This window comes from Emydura macquarii, unplaced genomic scaffold (assembly GCF_026122565.2).
Source record: "Emydura macquarii macquarii isolate MOO-44397 ecotype Brisbane River unplaced genomic scaffold, CSIRO-AGI_Emac_v2 contig_1627, whole genome shotgun sequence".
NCBI lineage: Eukaryota > Metazoa > Chordata > Testudines > Chelidae > Emydura > Emydura macquarii.
In genome coordinates this window covers 224,904-248,620 of record NW_027131764.1, presented here as the reverse complement: position 1 = coordinate 248,620, position 23,717 = coordinate 224,904, and the positions used below count along the sequence as shown (strand labels likewise).

General features: G+C 45.9%; 1 pseudogene; it reads right to left on the bottom strand.

Moving 5' to 3' along the window:
* Window positions 1-13,275: 13,275 nt before the first annotated feature.
* On the bottom strand, window positions 13,276-14,173 carry LOC137157910 (olfactory receptor 10D3-like; annotated as a pseudogene).
* Window positions 14,174-23,717: the final 9,544 nt, after the last annotated feature.

Genomic DNA, 23,717 nt, shown 5'->3' with positions numbered 1-23,717 from the left:
GCTTGCAAATTTACACATTCATTTCTCTACTTTTAACAGCCCGTTCCTACTGAATAATTGCTCACTTTCTCCTTGTTCCCACAGAGTTACAGAATAAATCAACTGGAATATAAATATTGCACTTACATTTCAGTGTACCTGAAATCCAAGCCCTCCTTAAGGTGAAGCCTAAGCCCCGCCAACTGGGTTTGAAGCATGTAATTTAGCTTCACAGGGCCCCTATGGTGTAGGGTCCCAGACAGTTGCCCTGCTTGCCATCCCCTAATGATGGCCCTGCACTTGTGACCCCCTAAATAATGTGTCTCGTGATGGTTGAGAAACACTGAACTAAGCAAATATCTAGATGAGTTGATGTACCTCCTGGGAGACCTCTGCGTACCCCCAGAGGCACACATACCCCTGGTTGAGAACCACTGTGCTATGCTATGTAATGACCTGCAGAGAGTAGCAGGTGTTAAGGAGTGAGGAATGGGCTCTTATACTAAATAATGGCCACTATATGACATAAGAGCTAAGACTGGGAAAAAGAAATCCACTAGAGGAGAGCAGAGCAGCAGGTTTTCATGCTGGGAAATCGACACTAGATGTAATCAGAGGAGAGACAACAGGGGGTGGGGGAGGTCAGAAATACTGACTAGTGGTCAATAGATTTCCGCAGCCAATACAATAATGGGGAAGCTAGACTGTAAAATGGCCACTAAGTGGCAGTGCACTGAAAGGCTGAAATATGGGCAGCTATTTTCAGAAATGACCACGAGGTGGCAACATCCACTGAATACTAATGAAGGGGCAGTGAAAGTACATTATAGCGCCCCATCCCCTTGGACAGGCAACTCCCACAAGCGCCAGCTGTTGTTTAATCATGATCTCAAATATTTCCCATGTAGGATAGTTAGACTTAAAAAAAAAAGATGCAATTACACAAGTCACCTCGGCAAGTCCCACTGGGCGCTGTTTGCTACAACGTTTTAGAGAGACAACATGAACCAAGTGGGAGAAAGGCTGGAGTGGGACTGGACTGAAAAGTGAGAAGACCCAATACAAATCTGAGGGTGCAATTACACTTGGTAAATCAAAGAGAAGCCCCTCTTCCAAAAGCAGATCAATGCACCTTGCCAACTTGGCGACTGCATAACTAGATTTGACTATTTTTTAATTTACTTGGCGACAAAAGCGTCAAAGCGACAAACCTAGCGACTTTCCCAGCTGTTCCTAGCTACACTCTGAGGAAGAAGTAGCTAAAATTCACAATCATAAAATCAGCCTATTTGTTAAGCACCAAATTACAAAAAAACAGCGCACTCTATGGTTCCCGGAGCTGGACTCCCCGGTTTCCCCCTTCAGGGCTGGCGAGGGAGAAAGAGGGGGGAGATGTGTCAGTACGGGGCTAAAGTTGCCGACACCCGTCCCTTGTTAGGCTCATTGCATTAGCTCATCATCTTCCTCTTCCTCCTCCTCTCCAGAGCCCACACACAGAGGGGAGCGGGAGGAGGGGAAAGCGCCCCCTGCCTCCAACTTGGCTGCACACATCCGCTTGTGGCCCTGGAAGGTGGGGGGGATACTTGACCCAGGGGTGTGGAAAGAAACCCCGCTGGCCACCAAGGTTCCCATTCCCGCAGCCAGGGAGGCGATGGGATAGGGACCACCTGCTGCACCGAGAGATACATGGTCCTGCCTTAAAACCTAGTCCCGGCCCAGCTGCTGCCCAAAGGCTGGATCCCCACATATTACAACAGGAAAAGCTTTCCTGCATCACATTCTCGGGCTCTCTCTTTTTGCCCTTTTTCTAGCCCTTTGTGAAACTACCTTCCTTTATATTTCATTCAGTTCACTATCTAAGGCATGTCAGACAAAAAACTCCTTATTCCTTTTCCTGGCTACCATTTCACATTCTTCATCCCACCATGGTACACTTTTCCTGTCGTTCAGCAGCGTTGGTATCCTAGAATAGCTAGGCTGGCTGTCTTTAGAATTCCCTTATTCATATAACTCTACAAGTCCTCAATATTTCCATTCAGACACGGTTCAGTCACTAATTCCACACTCCTGGTTCCAAAGATTTTTCCTGTTCGCTTTTATTTATTATTTTATTTTAACATTCCAACTGGCAGTGTTATCCTCATCTTCAGTATTTTCTTCTCCTTGATCTGTAGTTAATCTCAGGAAGTGGTCACTACCCATTCCCTACCCTTGTCAATTTCCCAGCTGCATTTGCTCCCTATGATGCTAGAAGCTAGTCCCAGATCCAGACATGAGACACTTCCATCACCTGTATTGAAGCCAGTAGGTGCGCCATCATTTCATATCACTACATTATTCTCTTCAAAGATTTGCTCTTCACAGTTTCCATTTTTTTCTTACTTCCCCACAATCTGTTGAGACTTCTCAGCTCAGCACAGCTAATGAATGGGTCTGTGACATCTGCAATTAATTCTTTCAGGTCCACAGCCTCTAGTTTCCTGCATGGGTTATGCACATTATAAAACCGTAGACATGCAGAATTGTGTATTGTATCTCAGTAGCATTATTCTCAATATTTAGCTTTTTAATCTATGCACCAAGATAGTTCAGGTTCTCCTTAGTGAAGGCGCAGGCACATCCACCCTTTCCTATTTCTCTATCATGTCTAGATAGAGCATACACTGGGATTTTTATGGTCTAGTTTTTTCTGGTAATCAAGTCTCCATGTATATTATCTTAGGCTTTGTTTTCACATAAATATGTATCTTTAATTCCAGCCCACGTGCTATTAAGTTGTGGGAATTCTAGCAGAAAATAGTCACTGGTGTTCTTTAACTGTCATGTTTCCTTCACTGAGGAAAGTATGAAGCTGTTCTACTGGCAGGTTACTAGCCTGTGGGTACTATTCAAATTACTAACAGAAAACCAGAATTTAAAGCTGCTGATCATTAATGCAATGAATTTGTTTCTATTCATATGTTATCCCCTTTCATCCCAACATCACTCATTACCTCCCATTAATTTCTTGCAGGCTAATACCCAAGAGAGAACCTGGTGTGGGGAAAGGCATCTCCTAACAACTCCTGCACCAGAGATGTTATCAGTAATTTTTTTTTTCCCTCCCCTCTAGCTCACTTTGCCTCAGTGCACCCTCCATACGCTGAGCTGCGCTTTCCTCCACAGTTATAACAGTTTTGTTCTGTCCTTTCCTCCCAATCAACACAGGAATGGTCATCTCTGCACTTCCTGGGCTGTGTTTTTCCTTTGGAATTATTTGCCGCACAACCAAATCTCTGGCAGCTCCAGCATGTCACGGAAAGAGGAATGTAGGACTTGGTCCAAAATATCCCATACCCTGAAGCTACTGCTCACATCCCTCAATTAAAGTGTAGCCAGCACAGGTGTTGAGCACTTGCTGTCACCTCTTCTGCTAATTAGCCTCACTAGTTAATGACCTTATCTCCCCCTATTCCTTCTGTATGTCTTGACAGTTCAGGTGACACCCCCCACACGACCCCGCTTGTTTCTGGGAGGAATTTGGGGAGCTGACAGCATATTTTTATTTTACCTGCCACCTTTGTCTGAAGGAGTTTCTCTACCTGCTCTTTGCTTTTACATCCCACTCCTGGTCTCCAGCAGACAGTGTCTGAGCTCTTGCTGTAGCTCCAGCACTTTTTGATCCACTCTGCCATTCTCAGGGGGTTGATAGCCCCCAGCTTTAGGGCCTTACCTAAGGATTTTACTAGTAGGTCATTATCCCCCATTTCCCTTTCCTGCCCTCCTGTGTGCTGCTCCCTCTTCTGGTTCCAGGGAATCTACCCTGTTCTTTTCCTTGTTTGCATCTGGCCTTCCTCCATGCTTTCCCTAGCCTCATGCTGGCTCCAGTTTACTTTCTCTCTTCCATCTCACCCCACCTAGCCAGCAGTCCCTCTCTCTCAGCCCAAAATAAGCACTGAGACAGCCTCACTTGGACAACCAAACATTTCCTGATGCACCCCCTGGACTTATATAGGGTCAGGGAGCCAATCAGGGATCGCTAAGAGAACTGTCCATCTGATCACTTAAAGCAGAACAGCCCCTGGTGTTCAACCACTGCAGATTGTGTGTTAGCCAATGTAGTCAAAATATGGGTGGCTATGGGGGGATATTGGCTGCTTGCTTACTCTATAGGCCTGGGTTCAAATCCCCCCTTACCTTACATTAGGTCTTTCAATGCTGTTCCCCAGGCAGGTGGATCTGTAAGGATGATTGTGTGTTTGGCTGATAAGAGAGGTTTGTTTTTAAAATCCAGCCTAATGGCCACCCAGGGACCTGCTGAAGCTGTTAGGGGGTTGAGGGGCCCCTCCTTTGTAACCGATTATTAGATAAGGGACAGGAGATTATTAGGCTTGCGGATGCACATCAGCTGAGTGTGGTGAGGGTCAGGAGTGTTCCCCTTTTTGAAAAAGGGCATTGGGTGCCTTGGTCTGGGCTCCTGCCTGATCGGTGCTGGTAAAATTAAAGTGTGTGAAGAGCGGGGCCATCAAAGCTGTCTTTGGTTCAGCACCAAGCTTTTATGATCTGTGTATACCAGTATTGGGTGTCGGGCACCTTCAAGGTGCTGGCGCCATTCCCCAAAGGCAGCTTTGATTGCTAGAAGCTCCTTTGTTGAGGTGTGTCCCCTAGATTAATAGCCACAAGGGAGCAGGTGTTGTCGGGGACCAGATCCTTGGTCCAAATTGCAACACTACGTGCACTGGTCTCACTAACAAAAGCCCATGCTGGCTCAGGATGGGAGCACTGGTGTAGGCCATCTTGAGTTGGCCGAACACTTCTTGAGCCTCCAGAGAGCAGGTGAAGGAGGCTGCGCTGGCGGAGGAGCGTTGTCAGTGGGGCTATCTGGTCTGAAAAGCCAGGCATGAAGCGCCTATAAAAAGAAGCAAACTCAAGGAAGTGCTGCAGCTCTTCGATGCCCCAGAGAGGCTGCCCAGGACCAAACAGCGTTCACCTTCCTGGGGTACATTCAGAGGCCTTCAAGAGACAAGATGCAACCCGACTCCTCCATGAAGTGCTGGTCGAAGCTGCCCCGCTTGCGTTCGCCACATGGGAAGGTCCCTCTGGGGGCTGTCAACCCATGTCAGGAGTGTCTTGTGCCCCTCAGAACATGCTGGTTAGGGGGTAACCCTCTGCCTCCATGCTCCAAAGGTCCGGCCTTCTACAAGTGTTAGGGGTGGTCCAAGCAAACTGTCAGGGTCCTGAGCAAAGGTAGCCAGGACTAGTGGCAGGAGACTGGGGGTCAGAGCCCATATCAGAATCAGAGTGAAACCCAGGGTCAGAGCCGAAGACGGAGCCAGGGATTGGGCTGAGAGTCAAAACCAGGCATCGGTGTCCTAGCTGGGGTTCCAGGGGTCAGCATCCAGTACTTCAACGGTAGAGATCTAGCCACCTATGGTTTTAAGCATCAGCTGAGCCAGGGTTTTGAGGCTCACGGTGGTTCCTAAATGCTGGCCCTCGGCACCTGCCTCCTCTTGTGGGCCTAGCCCTGAAACCCCAAATTCAGAAGCTGCGGATGAACTGAGGCCTGTTGGCTTTCAAGAAGATTTGAGTTCCTAAGTCACTCTGCAGAATGGGGCGAGGCTCCCATGTTGCTTAAGGCCAGATTCTTTTAAAGGGATTTTAGAGGGATTTTAAAAAGTATTGCATAGATTAACTGGTCCCAAATGGATTTAGCCACTTAGACACTTCTGCATGTCTCACTGACATCCAAATACGTTTTTAGGATCAGGCTCTTGGGCACTTCTGAAAATTTGACTCCTGGTCTTTCACCTCCCCTGAGGAGAGCTGAGTGAATAATGGATTTGGTTTTGTTTTTTCAGCTCGGTGGCCCATGTGACACGGGGACTTCTGCCAACCAGCAAAGGGCACAGAAGCCACGTAGTTTCACGGGGATCCCCTGGGTTGGATATCTGCATCGCAGCTCACTGGAAGGCAACCTGTGAGCCGACAGCATGCTGATTGTTGTAATCCTTGTGAAATGTGTGGCTGGATAACGTTTAAGGGGTTATGTATCTACACTGAAAATGTGGTCATGAGGTTAAGCCAGGTCGCCAGGAGGGGACGTACCTCAGGAAAAACTTCCTGACGGTAAGAACAGTAGGACAGTGGAACAGACTGCACTTGGGAGGCCGTGGAAGCTCCTTCCCTGGAGGCTTTCATCAAAGAGGCTGGAAACCACCTGACTTGATTGGGTCTAAACCATCCAATCCTGCCTCTTGGCAGGGGTTAGACTAGGTGACCCGGCATCCTTTCTAACCTTATGGATCTATACCTCTGTTGTTCTTCTCAGGCAGGAGAGAACCGGATCTTACCTCCCTGCCTGGCCATTTGTGTATTGTAGGTCTCTGCTGTGAGTCCTACATCTACAGAATGTGCCAGGTGCAAGTGAAGAGACTGCAAAATGTGAGAGAGAAACAGAAATAATAAAGGCTGTATTTAGTCATTATTTCATGACAGATGGTCAGATTCAAAAAGTTAAAGCTGAGTAACTTTAAAATACAAATTGTCAACATCACTTGTCAAACTATAGCCAGTAAATATCCTTTATCACAACACCTTGGGGGTGACTCGCGGGGACACTTGGAGTTTGGATTCAGGACCCCTGTCTATTCGCTCTGTAATGCTTTTGTCCTAAAAGAAATGGACTGTGCGCTGTGAAATCTGGCAGGTGACTGGTCATTCTTCTTGTCCCTGAGACAGCGCAAACGACAGGTGCTCAGACCTGTGGAGATTGTTACAGCAAATTGCAGGGCGGTTTCCAACTTAAATCCCTGGTCTAGAGGGAGAGGCAGACGGCTCTGCACCCAAAGAGAGGTGACAATCGGAGGTGTGTGCTCTAAGGGGTTGCCACAAAGGGAGCAGAGATGCAATTAACCCTGAAACTGCAAGACTCACCAAGGATCTGTTCTGGCTCTAAAGGCTCTGAAAAGACGATCACATGGTTACCTTGTCCTTCCACCCCACCAATCCTCACCCATTGCTTTGACTCAGCCACTAGATTCCATCAGCTGCCAGCTACACGGTGAGCTCCTCCGGGGTGGAACTGTCTCTGCACTGCTTGGCACAATGGGTTCCCGTCTCAGTTACTGTGTGTCTGCCAAGCACCAGGCACGGGAGGCGGGAGTCTGTTGCTCTATGTCTAAGCGGCGCCTGCCACAAAGAGGTGCCAGTCCCTGAGCAGCTGTGCGGTGCTTGGCACAAGGGAGCGTCCAGCCCAAGCGAGGCAAATCCAGTTAAATTAGGTTAATTAACCTGCACCTGGGGAGAAGCAGGGCTGGAAAGGTTGATGGAGCCCAGCTGCGAAGGAACAAGTGGAGCTGGCATAAAGCCAGGAAGTTAGCAGATGCCATTCCCTGGGAGAAGGGGCAGGGGGTGTTTGGGGCTATGGAGTGAAGCAGTGATTCCCTGGAAGGAGGGAGGAGCCCAGAGAAGGGGTGAGCCAGGACAGCTCCAGGGAAATAGTGAGAGGGGCTGGCAGCAAGCAGCCCATTGTTGCTAGACAGAGGGTCCCCCTGGACTGGACCATGCAGTAGCGGGTGGGCCTGGGTTCCCACCCCACCCACTGGGGCAGCGGTACAGACCCGGCCATGGAGCAGAAGGCTGCCTCAGACAATTGTCTGCTGGGACTTTCCTACCCTGGAATGGGAGGATTTTAATGACCTGGCCAGAGGGACAAGCCACGAAAATAGAGCACGCAGAGTTTCAAAGACACAGCGGGGCGCATGGATGAGCAGCGGAAGGAGGTGCTGGGCCTGGAAGGTGAGACTCCCCAGGCACCCTAGCAGTGAGTAGACCCCGTGATGGTCCCGAGCTCTGTTACTGTTTGTCTGTGCAGTGCTGGCATGCCAGTGTCCTGATCTCTGTGGCTCTGTGTGTCTGGGTGGCACCCGGCCAGGTGGGGTCCTGATCTCGCTGGTACTGTTTATCGGTGCAGCCCCTGGCAGAACAGGGCTCCGGTCTCAGTTGGGCCTCCAGGCGCTACCATGATATATGCAATAAGTATAAATGAGATCTGCCAGGCTGGCCTAGACCTGGGGCACTTGTCTTGAGGCTGACCTAGGAAACCTTTCACCTCTAGGTCTGCAGGCTGAGCGCTGCCCAGATTGCGAGCAGCCAAGAGCCGTGGCATTCAGAGAAAAGGGCTGCAGCCCTTGGGGGTCATTTTCACCAGCGAAGGATCTGGGCCAGGGTTCTTCAGAAAGATGCAGAGACCTTTCCTCCTGCAAAGGCTGCTCGTGCGGGCTCAGTGCTGGGCTGCGTTCCAAGAGCTCTCTGTGAAGGAGAGGTGCCCAGGTGTGTGCACATGGCGTGTTAACAGACAAGCTGCCAGGATGCAGCGCTCAGCGACGTGTAGCAGAGTTCCTGCATTTGTAGGAGCAACAAAACCTGCTGTTGTGGGCAGATTGCAACTCGGGAGACTTGGGTTCAAGATTTGCCACAGACTGCCTGGGTGACTTTGGGTGAGTTACCTATGCTGGGCATGTCAAAGGAGCATCTGTCAACCTCTCTGCTGCTCAGCCTGTGCAATGGGGATGAAAACCCCTCCGTCCCTCGCAGGAGTGAGGTTACATGCACTGGTGTAAATGAGGGGCCATGGAGGAACCCAGAGCGATGCATGTACTCAAGTAGAAATGTTATCTTTCCAAGGTTCCTCACATTACCCTAAGCCTCCATTTAGCTCAGCCAGATGCCAGGAAAAAGTACTTTTGAAATTAAGCTGGTCAGGAAGTTTCTGGTGTTTTGTGTGTGAATCTCTTTCGTTGGGTCTTTTTTTTTTTTTTTTTTTTGGGGGGAGGGAGGGGAGGCATGTTTTTGGTAGGCTAATGCCAATTTTTCTAAAACAGAACTGCTCATTAAACAGTGTTGGTTCAATGAAACACCTGACCCCAAGAGATAGATATTTGTTTAAAAATTTTCAAGATTGTCAAAGCATCACATTTCAGTCTTGTCACACCAGAAAGTCGTAAGGGTTTTAAGTGAAAACAGCTCTTGGTTTAGACATTTTAAAAAGGGGAGAAGGTCAATATTGACTGAAAAACTTTGCAATTATCAAAATGAAACATTTATTTTCCCCCAAGTGATTTTTTGGCAGTTTACACTGTTGAAATTTTGCTTTTTTTCTGTTCTGACAAATTTCAAAATGTCAAAAATTCTCATGAGACGGGAAAACCTTTTCCCACCCAGCCCTGCTTTGAAATGAGATCTGCTCACATGTAGTCTGATAGACATGCACCTTGGCGTCTACACATTACAGCCAAAAGCCAAAGTGAATTTGCTCAGTGTAAAAAGAGCTAGGGGCATTAACTGCAATGGTGCTTTGGTGAGTTTTGCCAGCTGGGGATATGACCGGCCTCACGTTAGAGCTGTCTCTGTACCTACAATGTAAAGAAGTGTCTATGTTAGAATTTAGCCAGGAAATGAAGGTTCAAACCTCTGTTTTGATCGAAATGTGCCATGACCTCGCCAATGGCCTGACTAATGACCCAAGCACTGCATTGACGCCCTGCACACTGACTCAGAGAGTACATCTACACAGGGATAAAAGACTTGCCACGCAGCCACGGCTGGCACAGGTCAGCTGCAGTTTTTTGATCCCTGTGTAGACATACGCAGAGAGAACAGGGCTATCTACTGAGCCCCCCACCCATTTCCCTCCATCACAGTGCCCCCTAGGACTTTTCTGGGACATTGGGATTAGCACTGACTCCAAGCACATCCGAGTGGGTCGCCCGCTCCACGCTCTGCAAAGCAGCATCTTCTAGCAGAGCACTGGGCTCAGACTGACTGGCGGGGGGCTGCATGTTGGGGAGAGGCCAGGCCTGAGATACCAGCCAGAGCAGTGTTCTGTCAGAAGTGGTGCATTCAATGAAGCAAGGCACTTTCGTGTACTGGTCTTTGCCAGCACCAGGTGCAATCTGCAGGAGTGCTCCATTCAAGCAAGGCCCCCCGGGCTCTCCTCACTAAAGAAATATGTGGGTCGTCTTCACTTTGCCCAAACCAGGCTTCTAATAATGTCCCCTGGAGGCATCATCATTATGTGCTTAAAAACCCAGCAAAAGTCAACAGCTTAATATTGGTCAGCTGTGAGCGACCTTGAGGGAGAGAAATACACAAGGGGTCGGGCGGGGGGGAGTGAAGAGGAGGAATGGCAGAAACAAGGTGCAAGGTTATAAGACGCTCAGAGAGAAAAGCTACATCAGAGCCGAAGGAGAAATGTAAACAAATGAGTCATAGAAACAGACCCCCACCCCTCCACCCCCTCAGATAGACACTGAGGAACAAGGAGATGAAAGACACCCTAATGAGACAGGGTGGGGTGGGGTGGGGGGGGGGGACAGGAAACTGCCCAGGCCTGAGCTATGATTTATCCTGCCTTCAGCAGGAGTTGCCTGAGAACTGGCTGACTTGGAGATGGTTCTCAGGGCTCCTAGTTCTATCTGTGGCTCTGGGAGGAGCGTAGGGGTCTAACGCTTGAACTCCTGGGTTCTAGCCCTCCTTCTGGGGGTGTTTGTTCCAATACTCTTATGGCTAGAGAAGCACAGCTTGGCATGTGTGACTCTTGCATTGCATTTTTCTTTCATGTGGTAAGAGCAGGGTGGGGTGGGGGGCTCAGGACTCCTGGGTTCTTTTTCCATCTATGCCACAGACTCACTGTATGACATTGGGCAAGTCACTTGGCATTCATTTCTCCATGAAGGCTACTTTCTGACTGCACAAAACCCAGGGCGGCAAGGCTAAATCCATTCAGGCCTGGTTGGAGATGAGGCTGCAGTCAAAGGGGCCATAGAAAAGCCATTCTGACCACTGGGGGGGAGGGGCATGGGATTTGCATCATGGGGCAGGAGCTGTGTTTTTGTTCTGTATTTGTACAGCCCCTGGCACAATGGGGTCCTGGGCCGTGACTGTGGCTCTTATGTTCTAATGCAAAAAGGAAAAGGAAAAACAGAATTTCAGGATCCTATAAGAAGGGATCCCAGGGAAGAATCCAGCATGTTTGACGTTCTTTAGGGACATAGCAACAGCCAAAGTGCATCAGCCCATTGGTTCGTCCATGCCCTTCTCCCACCCCTTGGAACTGTCCACGTTCTTCAGCTCCTACAAAGAAAATTACGTAAGTCACCCCATGGTCTTATTTTTGTAAACCCCCACCCCGTCCCCTGCTATGCCACATGAACTTGTCTTCTCTCCCATCAGCACGTCCCGTCTTTGGAGCACACTCTGTCCCTCTGTCTAGTGCCACACTCAGAACAATGGGGCCGTGAACCTTGACAGGGATCCTGGACAGGCCCTTCAGTGCTACAAAAGACCATGCTCAATATTTCACACGGGTGGCTGGATCTGTGGTGAGGGTGTTGGAGTGGGACTCCAGACAGCCCGTCTCAGTTCCCAGCTCCGCCGTAGACTCCCTGTGTCATTTGATGTGTGAGTGCCTTAGTTTCCCATCTGTAAAATGGGGATAATGATGCCTCCTTTGAAGATTTAGAGCATCAGCTCCTTAGGGCATGGACTGACCCTGCACAGAACTTGCCACAATGGAGCCAGAGCTCTAGGCATTGTTAGAGATCCACACAGTGTTAAATAGGACAGATCCCTGACTGCTGTGAATCTGCTCTACCTGCCCTGGAGTCCATGGACCAGATTCCCCAACTGGAGTGAACCAGCCGTAGCTCCGCTTGAGTCAGTGGTTCAGATCGCCAAGTGATGTCAAAGTGGCCATCGCTATATGCAGTGAGATTTCTATACATTTCTGGCCCAGTAGAATTACTTTCCTTGGTGCCCAGCTGATTGTGTGTTGTTGTAAGCAGGTTTTCGGTTGCAGAAGCTCCTTTTCCCATCTAGAGGGAGATGTTTACCCCTGTGCAGGTCCCTTGAAAACCCAATTTTCCATCAAAGAAAAGCTTCAAAGGAAAATGTACAACGAGTCCTTGACAACGACGATGATGGTGATGATGAGGGGGTTTTATACAACTCTCAATGTTCATGATTCATATAAATGTCTGATCCTTTTCTGAAATCTACTAAGCTGTTGATCTCAATAATATCTTGTGGTGATCAGTTTTTCAGGCTAAGTGTGCAAATATAATAAATATTTTAGGACTTAAGTGGTATATAACCGTTAAACTCACCCTCTGCAAAAACGAATGAACATAATATCACACCTCCACTTTAGGCTGGGAATTTCAAACAGGCCTAAAGGGAGCTAGGTGTCTAATTCCCATGGACTTTGAACTTCCTTGGGCCCTTTGGAAACCCCAGGCTGGAAGATCAACTTTTTTTTCCTTTCATGTTTTTATTGTTTTGTTAAATTTCACTTTTTATTTGCGAGTCTCATAAATGGGTCCAGTCCTCTCCACCCGCTGGTTTCCAGCTTTATTTTTAATTTGCACACCAAGAAGAAGCACAGGCAACTTAGAGACAAGTTCCAATAAAACACCTGAGGATGAAAAACAAACAAAAAAACCCCTCATTTTAGTCCTAGGTTTAGGTTTTGTACACATTGAATGTTGCTCAAAATTCAAATGGAACGAATGCAGAAGACACAATACATATGTACAACAGTCCAAAATACAGTGCCTGTGAAGAGTGTAGAGTTCTCACATCCATTAAATCTCCTATTAGCATGTTTTCTTCCTTTTTTTGTTCTCTTTCTATCTCTCTGTCTGAGTAGAGGGTAACATTACAAAACCACCCAAGTGACTTAGCAGAGTAAGCCCATTTTCAAAAACCATTAAGAAGCCCAGTTCTCCCTAGGAGCTTGGTGTTTTTGAAAGATCCCACTGGGTGCCTAAATATCTCCTAAAATGTGGCTAAGCTCTAGATTTACAAAGAGGACGAGGTGCCTAGTGGAATGCACTAAGACTTCTAAGTAAGTCAGGTGCTGCTGACATTGGGTCAGTGCCAGCTGATGAAAGGAATTATTTTCTTCCTTTTTTTGAGTTTGCAGAAGATGCTGCCCTGGCTTCTGTAGATGTGTGCAACGAGGCTGAGATTTTCAAAGTCAGCTAGAAGATTTGGATCTCCAATTCCTATTAATTTTAATGCAGACTGAGTGTGCCTATCCTTTAGGCAGCTTTGAAAATATAAGCCTGAAAGCATGTCCAAGACAGCTAGATGCTTTTAGGAGCACTTCTATGATTTGTAGAGCTCCAGATATACAGGTAGGGCTCTATGCGGAAAGAGAGAGACAGACGCTCACATAAGCCACATAAGAGCCACGCGGATGAATTTGTAGACTTATTTCAGTGCTCACCCACATGCTACTTCTGCAGATGCAGCACATCAATGTGCAGTCATCTGACCCCCTCTCAGTTTATTCAGAGCCCCTTTCACCTCCTTGTTCCTCAGGGTGTAGATAACCGGGTTCAGCATAGGCGCTACCACATCGGCAGAGATCTGCAGAGCGGTTGCCACCACTTTGCTCAGCTGTGGTTGCATGTAGATGATGGCGCAGGGCCCAAAGAACAGCATCACAACCATCAGATGTGAGGCACAAGTGGAGGCTGCTTTGCGTCGTCCTTCGGCTGAGCTCATCTTCAGGATGGAGTAGACGATACGGACATAGGATAGGAGGATGAGGAAGAAGCAGGTCATGGCCACCAGGCCATTATTGGAGAAGCTCACGGTCTCAATGATGTACGTGTCCGTGCAGGCCAGCATGGCCACGGGGAAGATGTCACAGAAGTAATAGTCCACCACATTGGGCCCGCAGTAGGGCAGCGTGAAGGTCAGGCTGGTGAGAATGGTGGCGTGAAAGGAGCTGGTGACCCAGGTGCCAGCAGCCAGGATGGCGCACACCCTCCAGTTCATGATGATCAGGTAGCGCAGTGGGTGGCAGATGGCCATGTACCTGTCAAAGGCCATGACGGTGTAGAGCAGGCCCTCGGTGCAGCCTAGGAACTGGTAGAAGAAGACCTGGGGCATGCACCCTCCCAGTGAGATGGTTCTACTCTTGGCCCAGAGATCGACCAGCAATTTAGGGGTGCTGATGGAGGCGAATCCAAGGTCCAACACGGAGAGATTGCAGGTGGGAGTCAGCGAGGATGATTGAGATGAGCAAGTTGCCCAGCACGGTGCAGATGTAGATAGCTAAGAAGCTGATGAAGAGGATGGTCTTCTGGCCTTTGGTTTTGGGGATCCCTAAAAGAATGAATTCTGACACCACAGTGCGATTCTCCATTTCCATGCGAGACGGGATCATTCCTGGAGGCATAGAGAGAATGCAGCCAGATTAACAATCTCAATAAATCATTATTTGTTTATTCCTTTGTACTCCACAAGTTTTACTCTCAAAGGGTAAACCTTTCTAACCCGCATACGTTTGGTGGAAGTGACTGGAGAATCAGGACTCGTATTTGGTCAATTCTATTTTCGTTCTTCCTTTCTGTTCAACTATCTTCTATTCTATTCAGTTCTTATAGCTCATCCATCAGCACGGTATCAGAGAGCCAAAGAAAAATTAATAAAAGGAAAGCAAATTATCATGAATTGGAACATGAATTTAGCTGACTCCTAAGTACCTTTCCAAAGAGAGTGCAAGCCCAAAAGAAACCTCCAAAATACTTCAGTATGATAATGCAAAATTCTCCTTTTTGTGTGGAGAGAGAGAGAAAGAATTTCATAGAGTTTAAGGCCCTAAGGGTTTATTAGATAATTTAGTCTGACCTCCTGTACATCACAGGCCATTAAATATACCCCACACTAAGGCCAACAATTTCATTTAAACCAAAGCACTTCTTCAGATGTCCAAAGACTAAACAGTTGTGACTCAGGCAGAGAACAGGAGAGGCCCAGGCATCACCAATGCCTGACACAGTGAGATATACTTGGCTGATCCCAGCAGGTGAGATAACCTCCCCCATTCTGCAGAAGAAGGTGGAAAAAAACCCCAAGGTCCTGCAAATCTAACCTGGTGGAAAATTTCTTACTGACTCCCAAAACTGGTGATCAGTTTGACCGGGAGCATGTGAGCAACTACCAACCAGTCAAGCATCTAAGACTGAGAATGTTCTGTACCAGCTCAGAGCTCCAGTCTACCCAAGCTGCTACATAGATTTGGGGAGACAGAGAGAGAGAGAATGGGAGATAGAAATGGAGAAAGAGAGCATCAAAGAGACAGAGCGAAGGGGAGGAAATAGACTAGAAGGCTACTCCAGAACCATACACTCGGTGCCTTAGCCAAGAGTCACACAGTCACTGTGCAGTGGAATTCTTTATCTCTTTCTCCCCAGTTTGCTCCACCCAGTTTGCAGACATTGAAGCAGATCCTACATACCCAAAGAGGCTGAGATGTGTTCATTATTCTGACTTGGAGGAGATGCTCTCTCTTAGGCTACGTCTACACTGCAGCACTAATTCGAATTATCTTAATTCGAATTACAGAAAGTGATTTATAGAAAGTGCTGCAGACTGTCCACACTACAGTGTTTGTGCTGGTTTCTCGTGTCCACACTGGGCAGCCTTAATTCGAATTAGAAAGCAGTGCAATGTGGGAAGCTATCCCACAGTGCAACTAACCATAGAGGCTGTTGTGATGAGTGTCATCATCCCAGGATGCAGTGCTGCTTCCCCCCACCCTCTTCCCCCACCCCCAAACAAACAGGAAAAGGAATTTCCTGCAGTTTTTTTACTCTCCCGATCACCATTGCTGCAGCACATGGAGCCAGCTGTACTATGCTCTCAATTTGACCGTGACAAATACATCGCAGCTTATCCTGGATTACAAACTAACAAACTCCCTGATTTCCCAAACCACTGCCATGACCTCTTTGCTCAAGGGCCAGGCCCTTAGGGCCCTTGGCCCAGGGAAGAGATTGGTTAAGGCGAAGAAGCAACGAGCAACAGAGGAAGGCCTGGCCTTTACAAAGCTGCAGGTAGGGGTAGCCACTGGCTGACATAGAGGAAGAAGGTCAGGGCCTTCTTCCCAGGACAGGGTGTGGCACACTGTCCCAAAGCAGTACACTTTAAACCCCATATTCATCACTTCTGTACAGTTGTAATAATTCATATGAAGCAGGACACGTCAGATGCCTAATGAAAGGACATAATCTGCTAAAATCCATGGTGCTGTCATAATACGCCTGTTGCTAGAATGGATGAAGTGATCAGATTTTACTGTTAGAATCATTAAACCATAGAAGATCAGGGTTGGAAGGGACCTCAGGAGGTATCTAGTCCAACCCCCTTCTCAAAGAAGGACCAACCTCAACTAAACCAGCCTAGCCAGGGCTTTGTCAAGGCGCACCTTAAAAACCTCTGAGGATGCAGATTCCACCACCTCCCCAGGTAACCCATTCCATTGCTTCACCGCCCTCCTAGGGAAAAAGGTTTTTCCTAATATCCAAACTAGACCTTGCCCATTGCAACTTGGGATCATTGCTCTTTCTTCTGTCACTGCCACCACTGAGAACAGCCTAGCTCCATCCTCTCTGGAACTCCCCTTCAGGAAGTTGAAGGCTGCTATCAAATCCCTCCCCCTGCTACTCTTCTGCAGACTTAAAAAGACCAGTCCCTCAGCCTTTCCTCATAAGTCATGTGCTCCAGCCCCCTAATTATTTTTCTTCCTCTCCACTTAACTCTCACCAATTTGTCCACTTTCTTCCTGCAGTGAGGGGCCCAAAACTGGACACAATACTTCAGATGTGGCCTCACCAGTGCGAATAGAGGGGAATAATCACTTCCCAGTGATTTTCTAAGTGCTGGCAAGTTTGGAATTGCAAAGCCGATATTCCTTTTTGCATCTAGCCCTGAGCACGTATCTTATTTCCCTGGCCAAAATGTCAAACTGTTTCCTCATAAGGGAAACTGAAGTCACTTTGATCTACGGAATAAGAGGAGGTGTTTCAGTCAATAATAAGTAGGTGTGGAAGGATTAGATTTTTATCAGTAAATGGAGGTAAACATCAATGTCACTGTAACCACAAAACAATGGAAAATATTTCCATTGATAAGAACAGGAATTTACAGCTAAGCAAAGTAATACAAATGTTACAAGAGAAGTTATTAGAGTTTGATTTAAGGATATTTACTTTGTATATTTTGCCATATGATCTTGGCAATTGGTGTTTTAACAGCTATCGACCTTGAACATTTTGAATATCAAAGTCTGCTGTCATTACATAATTACTGTATGTCTGCCCCCATTGTCTGACTGCCCATTTTCCCATCACTACGGAAACTTAAATCAATTTTTAAAAATGCTTAAAAATAAGCATTGATATTATCCGTCAAATTATGTATCAAAATAAAAATTGAATTCTGCAAACTTAATAACAAGTAGCAGTGGTTCTTAATGATTTTATAAATAAAATAATGGAATGTTTTGACTCCTATTTTATGTTGAATTATGGCATGAAATAAAGTAAAGTAAAATAATACAATTAATAAGAACATTAAAAACCATAAAATAAAATAAATTTCAACATGAATGTTTCATTTCAAAATGAAGTTTTGAAGATTTCTCCAAAACAGTTTTCCAGAATTATTATTTTTTATGTTTTATTTTCCAGGAAATTTCAAAGACATTTCCTTTTTTTTTCTAATTCAAAATAAAAACAAATGTTGAAATTTCTCATGAAATGGAAATTCAGAGAATCCACCCAGTTTACAGATAAGCTCAGGTTTTCAGAGACACCTTAGAGGTCTGGATGCTCAACTTGCCTTAGCATTGAATGGAAATTGGTCCTCACAATTCCCTTGGCAGTTTGGAAAATGCCTTCCTTAGCCATTATTTCAGAGAGGCCCAAACATGCACAATAGCCTTCCCCTCCTGTTCTCCTTTGCACACCTTACCTAAGGCCATAGTATAATCACAATCTCTGTGCCTGTCCCTTTTGTGGTATTCCATACAGCAGCCATAACGACCGTGGTTTGAATCCTAGACATGATGTTGATCTTTCACTTTGTGTCTCATCCATCCACCCACCTTTCGGTTATAGCCACTTTCCCTGCCCCAATCTAACTATCTAGTGAATCCAGGACAGTGGTGCCCACCTGCAAATCCTTGGATAGTTGAAGGCAAGTCTCAGACTGGTCTCTCTCTATCCAACCCACTCAGCCGGTGTGAGACCCCTACTGAGCCATGTCCTCGGCTGATGTACAGCAATGTAGATGAGTTGAAGTCAATGGAGCTATGTTGTTTTACAAGAGCCGAGGAGCCAGCTCATTTACTTCATCAACATTTGTCAGTGTTATTATTACCATAGCTCCCATTAATTACAGAGCATGCACTTTGAGGAGGGGTTTGGACTAGATATCTTCTGAGGTCCCTTCCATCCCTCGTCTTCTATGATTCTACAATAACCTGAACTCCACCCTCTCAGCCTTCCCTTCTTCACACACCCTTTCACTGTCTGAGCTGGGCCTTTATGAGGGAATGGGTCCAACACATCTGGGACTTATTAACAGCCTCTCAGTTGGGTCTGACATAGGGCAGCTGCTCCTTCTAAAGAGCCAGAGAAGAACAGGAAATAGGAGAGGAAACTGTGGCAGGACCTGCAGAGCTCAAGAAGCTACTACAGGAGATGGACCTTTGACTGAGGGGAGAGCAGAAGCAGATCCTGGGAAGATATGAAAAGCCGTTCCCAACTTGGAAACTTGAAGATAGATAGACAAAGAGACGTTAGGGAGAAGGGGCTGTGTCCAGCTTGAGACTGCGCTGGAAGAGTCTTCTGTGTTTATTTTGAATTCTATGTTAATAAGCCAGGCTCCAAGAAGGGACACATCAGCCTTAGTGGAATTAGTGTGGACCCCAAAAGAGGGAAATGGAGACCAAGCACTGCAGAGCCATCCCAAGTCACCCACGAGGGGGGCATTCTGGAGGTGGCCACACCATTTACACAATCCTTCAGCAAACTGCCCTTTCCTACCCTACCCACATCATTTGTAGTACATATTGATGTAGTCGAGTTTTGTGCTGGGGGCACAGTTAGTTTGATCAAGATGGGAGATGGAAGGCTGGTGTTCCCAGAGGGGTAGAGTTATGGCTGCAAGAGGAAATCTGTTTTTATGTTTTCCCTTCATTTATTTAAAGGCCTCTTAGTGATTTTTCACATGAAAGATTCTTCCATGGAAAAAGGTAAGTCCATCCAAATGGACATTTCCTGCAGAAGCTGGATAGCAGGCAAGCCAAACAGCATGGGCAGCTGAGGACAGGGGGAGAAGTCAAGCTGGGAGCCGGATGCTTGTGCTGTCCATCTGCTGGCCAGCCTGCCTGGTTTCCATTCAAAGCTTTAGTGGAATCAATGAGTTCCCCTGGAAAGATTCTTTTCCCTCCAATCAGCATCTTCCAATGGAAAACTGTTGCACAGGAGACATTTTAGACTGATTCTAATACTTATATTTTAATGTATTTATCCTTCTGAGACGGGTGATGTGCGAAGTGTTACTAAGGTCACTCAAGAGAAGACATGAGAATCCAACTCAGAGGTCTCCTGCCTCTCTGCTCAAGTCATTATATGCGTAAGACTTTGGATTAAGCTACTGTGCCTAGTTCCTTACCAGTCATGATCAATGGGAGATTCAGGTAAACCAGGAAACAGGGTTAGGTCCCTATTGACTTTACTGCTTGTAGTGATGAGCTATTTATTGCTTCTGAATTAGCAGAGCACCCACCCATGTTGAGCTAACACTAACTGATTAGGAGGCCTGGGAACTTTCTATATAGGCATGGTGTTCCATTTCTTAGTCTTATCCAAAGCAAGATTGAGAGGTGTATTGGTGACAGTGTATAAGTGCCTTCATGCGGAGAAGTTACACCTATGAGAGGGGACAAAGCCTGGAGGGAGGAGTTAAAATTCCAATACAGTAGATGCTGAGGAGGAGAAGGAAAGGACCTCTTGCGCTACCACATTGAAGGAAGGCCTGGCTGGGGCCAGAGAAACCTAGAGATTGTGTGGAGGGGAGTTGGTCTGGGGCCAGTGGCTCTTCTAAACCTGATAGATGCCAGAGCCCTTTCTAGGGCAGAGAGGCCTGGCATGGGACCCGTACATTTGCTTTGTTCATCATCACTTATCCTCTTTCATTCAGAGCTCTGTGGAGGAGGGAGACTGAGAAGGGGCTGTGAGGAAGACCTAGGCACAGGCAAAGGTGGGAATTAGCTCATGGAGGAAGCAGTGGGTCTTTACAGGCAGACCGGAGCTGCTTAAGACATGGTACCTGGGCTGGAACCCAGAGGATAGGGCAAGTCTGCGTTCCATTAGCAGAAAGGTGACCTGGCTGGAGGGCTGAGTCACAGGTAGTAGCCCACCACATGGACAGAGTGACAGTTGGCAGGGGAGTGCTATAGAAGAAGACCTTGCTATGCCATTCCTTGCACCCCAACTAGGGAGTCGCTCCTCTAGAGAGGATGATGAACTATTGGAACAAGCTCCCATGGGCAGCACTGGATTCTCCATTGCCTGATGTCTTCGAATCCAGCTTGGTCGCTTGTCGGGAAGATAGGCTTTAGCCAAACACAAGTTATGAGGCTCAGTCATGGAGTAGCTGGGTGAGATGTAATACCCTGTTAGATACAGTATGTTGGAGTAGAGGATTCAATGTCCCTTCTTGCCTTGAGGTCTGTGAATCTATGAACCATCTTCTAAACAGTTGGTACTAGCCACTTTAGAGACAGGAGAGCAGACAAGGGGATAACTGGACTCCTCTGGAGTGAAAACGCCTTAGCAGTTAGCAAAGAAAACATCTCCTTTGAGGTTAGGCATTTCTCTATCTCTACAACTTTCTCACTGAGTTTAGAGGTTTCCCTATTAAACTCATTAGTAAGTTCCAATAATAAATGTAATATTTACTCCGCCTTCATGGTGGTTGCAAATTCCCTTTAGTAGAAGTGTCCAGGGAGATGTTTCTCTCTTGTGTAATGAATGAGAGGAGGCATTCACTCTTTGGTATCAGGTAAAAACCAGCTGTGTGAGGCAGGAAAATAGAGCTCTCGGGCCTTTTCAGCACTCTCTGGTCTCAATACACAGGTCCAGGAAGAGGATGGTGATAGGATATAGACTCTAGATCCTGTATCCTGGTCTCTGAAAGGCTGCATGCAGAAATCACATTAGTGATTCCAGCTTTTATTATTCCTGTTTTGGAGGAAGCACATCTTTTCTCATCAGATAAACAGAAGGTAAAGGAGAATGTATATTCTTATACCTGATCCCTCCTGTCCAGTACATAGTTTTCCTGTAAACAATAGGACCTACTAGGGTTTGGTAAATTTTTCCATCAAAACTCTTCATGATGGGAAATTGGATTTTCAACAAAAAAAAAAAAAAAGTTCAAAGAAAGTGTCTGCTTTTCTTCAATTTAATTTTAAAAATTTTCATTGAAAATTCAAAAACCAAAATACCAGCACATTTTCAGTTTCTTCTCTGAAAAAAAAAGAAATCAGATTTTGGCTTTTTACATTTGGGAGTTTATAGCTGCTTTTGCTCTTGGGATTTTTGTTTTTATAATTAAAAGTCAAACCTATCCATGGTGGAAATATAAGACCCTGAGTAGCTCTCTAGAACCTACAGTCATGAATGACGTGTAACAGAGACACTCTCTTTCTGTGAGACACGTCAGAGCAGACAGGTTCAGATGTATGTAGAACACCCTGGGTTCCAGTTCTAGCCAGAGCTGAGCTGAGCTGGCAAGTCTGTGAGGATTTATGAGATTTTGAGCCTCCTCGCTCACTCACTGAATGAAAAGCATCGTTCAGGACTGATGGTAGTGAAATTCCAGAGACAGTGAGACTGCAGAGGCAGGAAAAGAGGGTAGAAACATGGACAGATACTGACAAAATAAACTTATTCTTAGGATAATGTAATTAATACCTCTCAGTAAAGAATTTAACACATATCCAGTGGGAGAAAAAAAGTTTGGAATAGGAAATTTTCAGTGAGGTATCTAGCTAGCTGACTGTCTGCCCATGTGTTGCAATCTAGCTTTCCCTCCACAATCTATTTTGCTTGCTTGTGTTCATTATTTCTGCCTATCTGAGAGTCTCTCTCTCTTTCCTTCCCTTCACAATATCTGTCTATCTATCTATCTACTTACCTTAATTTGCCATCTGAATGCTATCTCACTTATAGAAGATAAAAAGCAACCCTACAGTACATGAGGTTACAGTTTGATATTACTGCAAAAATGTGATTTCTAGCAGATTTCTAGCTTGAGAAATAGGCAAGTCTTAAAACTAAAATTGTATTGTCTCTGGTAAGTTACGTAGCTAGAAATTGAAAACCTGCTGAAACTTCTTAAATAAAGATATTGTTTAAAAAAACTACAAATAATTTTATACTGGTTAACTGAAAACTTCAGTTATGAGCGGAACAAGGAAATGGAATAATAAATCATAGTAATGAAGGCTGAAAAGGACCTTGAGAGGTCATCTTTCCAGTGTTTCTCAACGAGGGGTACATGTACCAGGGGTACAGAAAGGTCACCCAGGGGGTACATCAACTCATCCAGATATTTATCTAATTTTACAACTAGGCTACATAAAAAGCACTGGCGAAGTCAGTACAAATTAAAATTTCATACAGACAATGCCTTTTTTATACGGCTCTATATACCAGACACTGAAATGTAAGTACAATATTTATATTCCAATTGATTTATTTTAGAAGTATATGGTGAAAATGGGAAAGTGAGCAATTTCTCAGTAATACTGTCTGTGACACTTTTCTATTTTTATGTCTGAGTTTGTAAGCAAGTCGTTTTTAAGTGAGGTGAAACTTGGGGGAACGCAAGACAAATCAGACTCCTGAAAGAGTACAGTTGTCTGGAAAGGTTGAGAGCCACTGTATATTCCATCCTGCCATGCTGACTATCTAGACCATTGTTGACATGTGTTTTATCTATGCTCTCTTAAAAACATTCAGTTAAGGGGAATTACACAACCTGCCTTAGTAACCTGTCCCTGTGCTGAGCTGGAATTCATCAGAGTTAGAAACTTTTTTTTCCTATACCTAAATTTATTTTGTTGCAGATTACGTTTATTCCTTCTTTTGCAACCCTCAGTGGACATGGCCAATAATTGATCACTGTCCCTTTTTTTTCCATGTTTGAAGGCTGTTGTCAGGTCCCCCGTCAATTTTCTCATCTCTAGATTAAACATGCCCAATTCTTTCCACCTTTCTTCACAGAGCAGGTTTCCTAAATCTTTCATCACCTTTGTTGCTCTCTGCTGAACTATCTCTTCAATTTGTCCATATTTTTCTTATTGTGTGATTCCTAAAACTGGATGCAATCCTGCAGCTGAGGCCTCACTGGTGCTGAGTTGAGCAGAAGAATTACCTCCCGTATCTGACATACAGCACAATGCCTGAGGTGCCATGTACCCAGTCAAAATGAGGATGGTTGAAATTCCCCATATTTATTGGATTTTCTTGTTTTTTATCCTCTCTAATCTCCCTGAGTGTTTCACAATCACCATCACAACCCTGGTCAGCTGGTTTGTAGTATATTCCTTCTCATATATTCTTATTATTCAAGCATGGAATTTTGCATGAACTCTGTCTCCAGAGAGAGTCTGTGGTACAGTTTGATTCATTGAAGATTTTTACTCCATTTGACTCTTTCACATATGGTGCTACACCCCCATCCGTGCCATGTGCTTGGTCATTCCTATATATTTTGTGCCCTCTTATTACTGTATGCCATTGATTATCATTGCCCCACCAAATTTCTACGACTTCTATTATATTGCCTCCAAAACCAGAACTAAACAACAAAAATAAGGTGAGACCAGA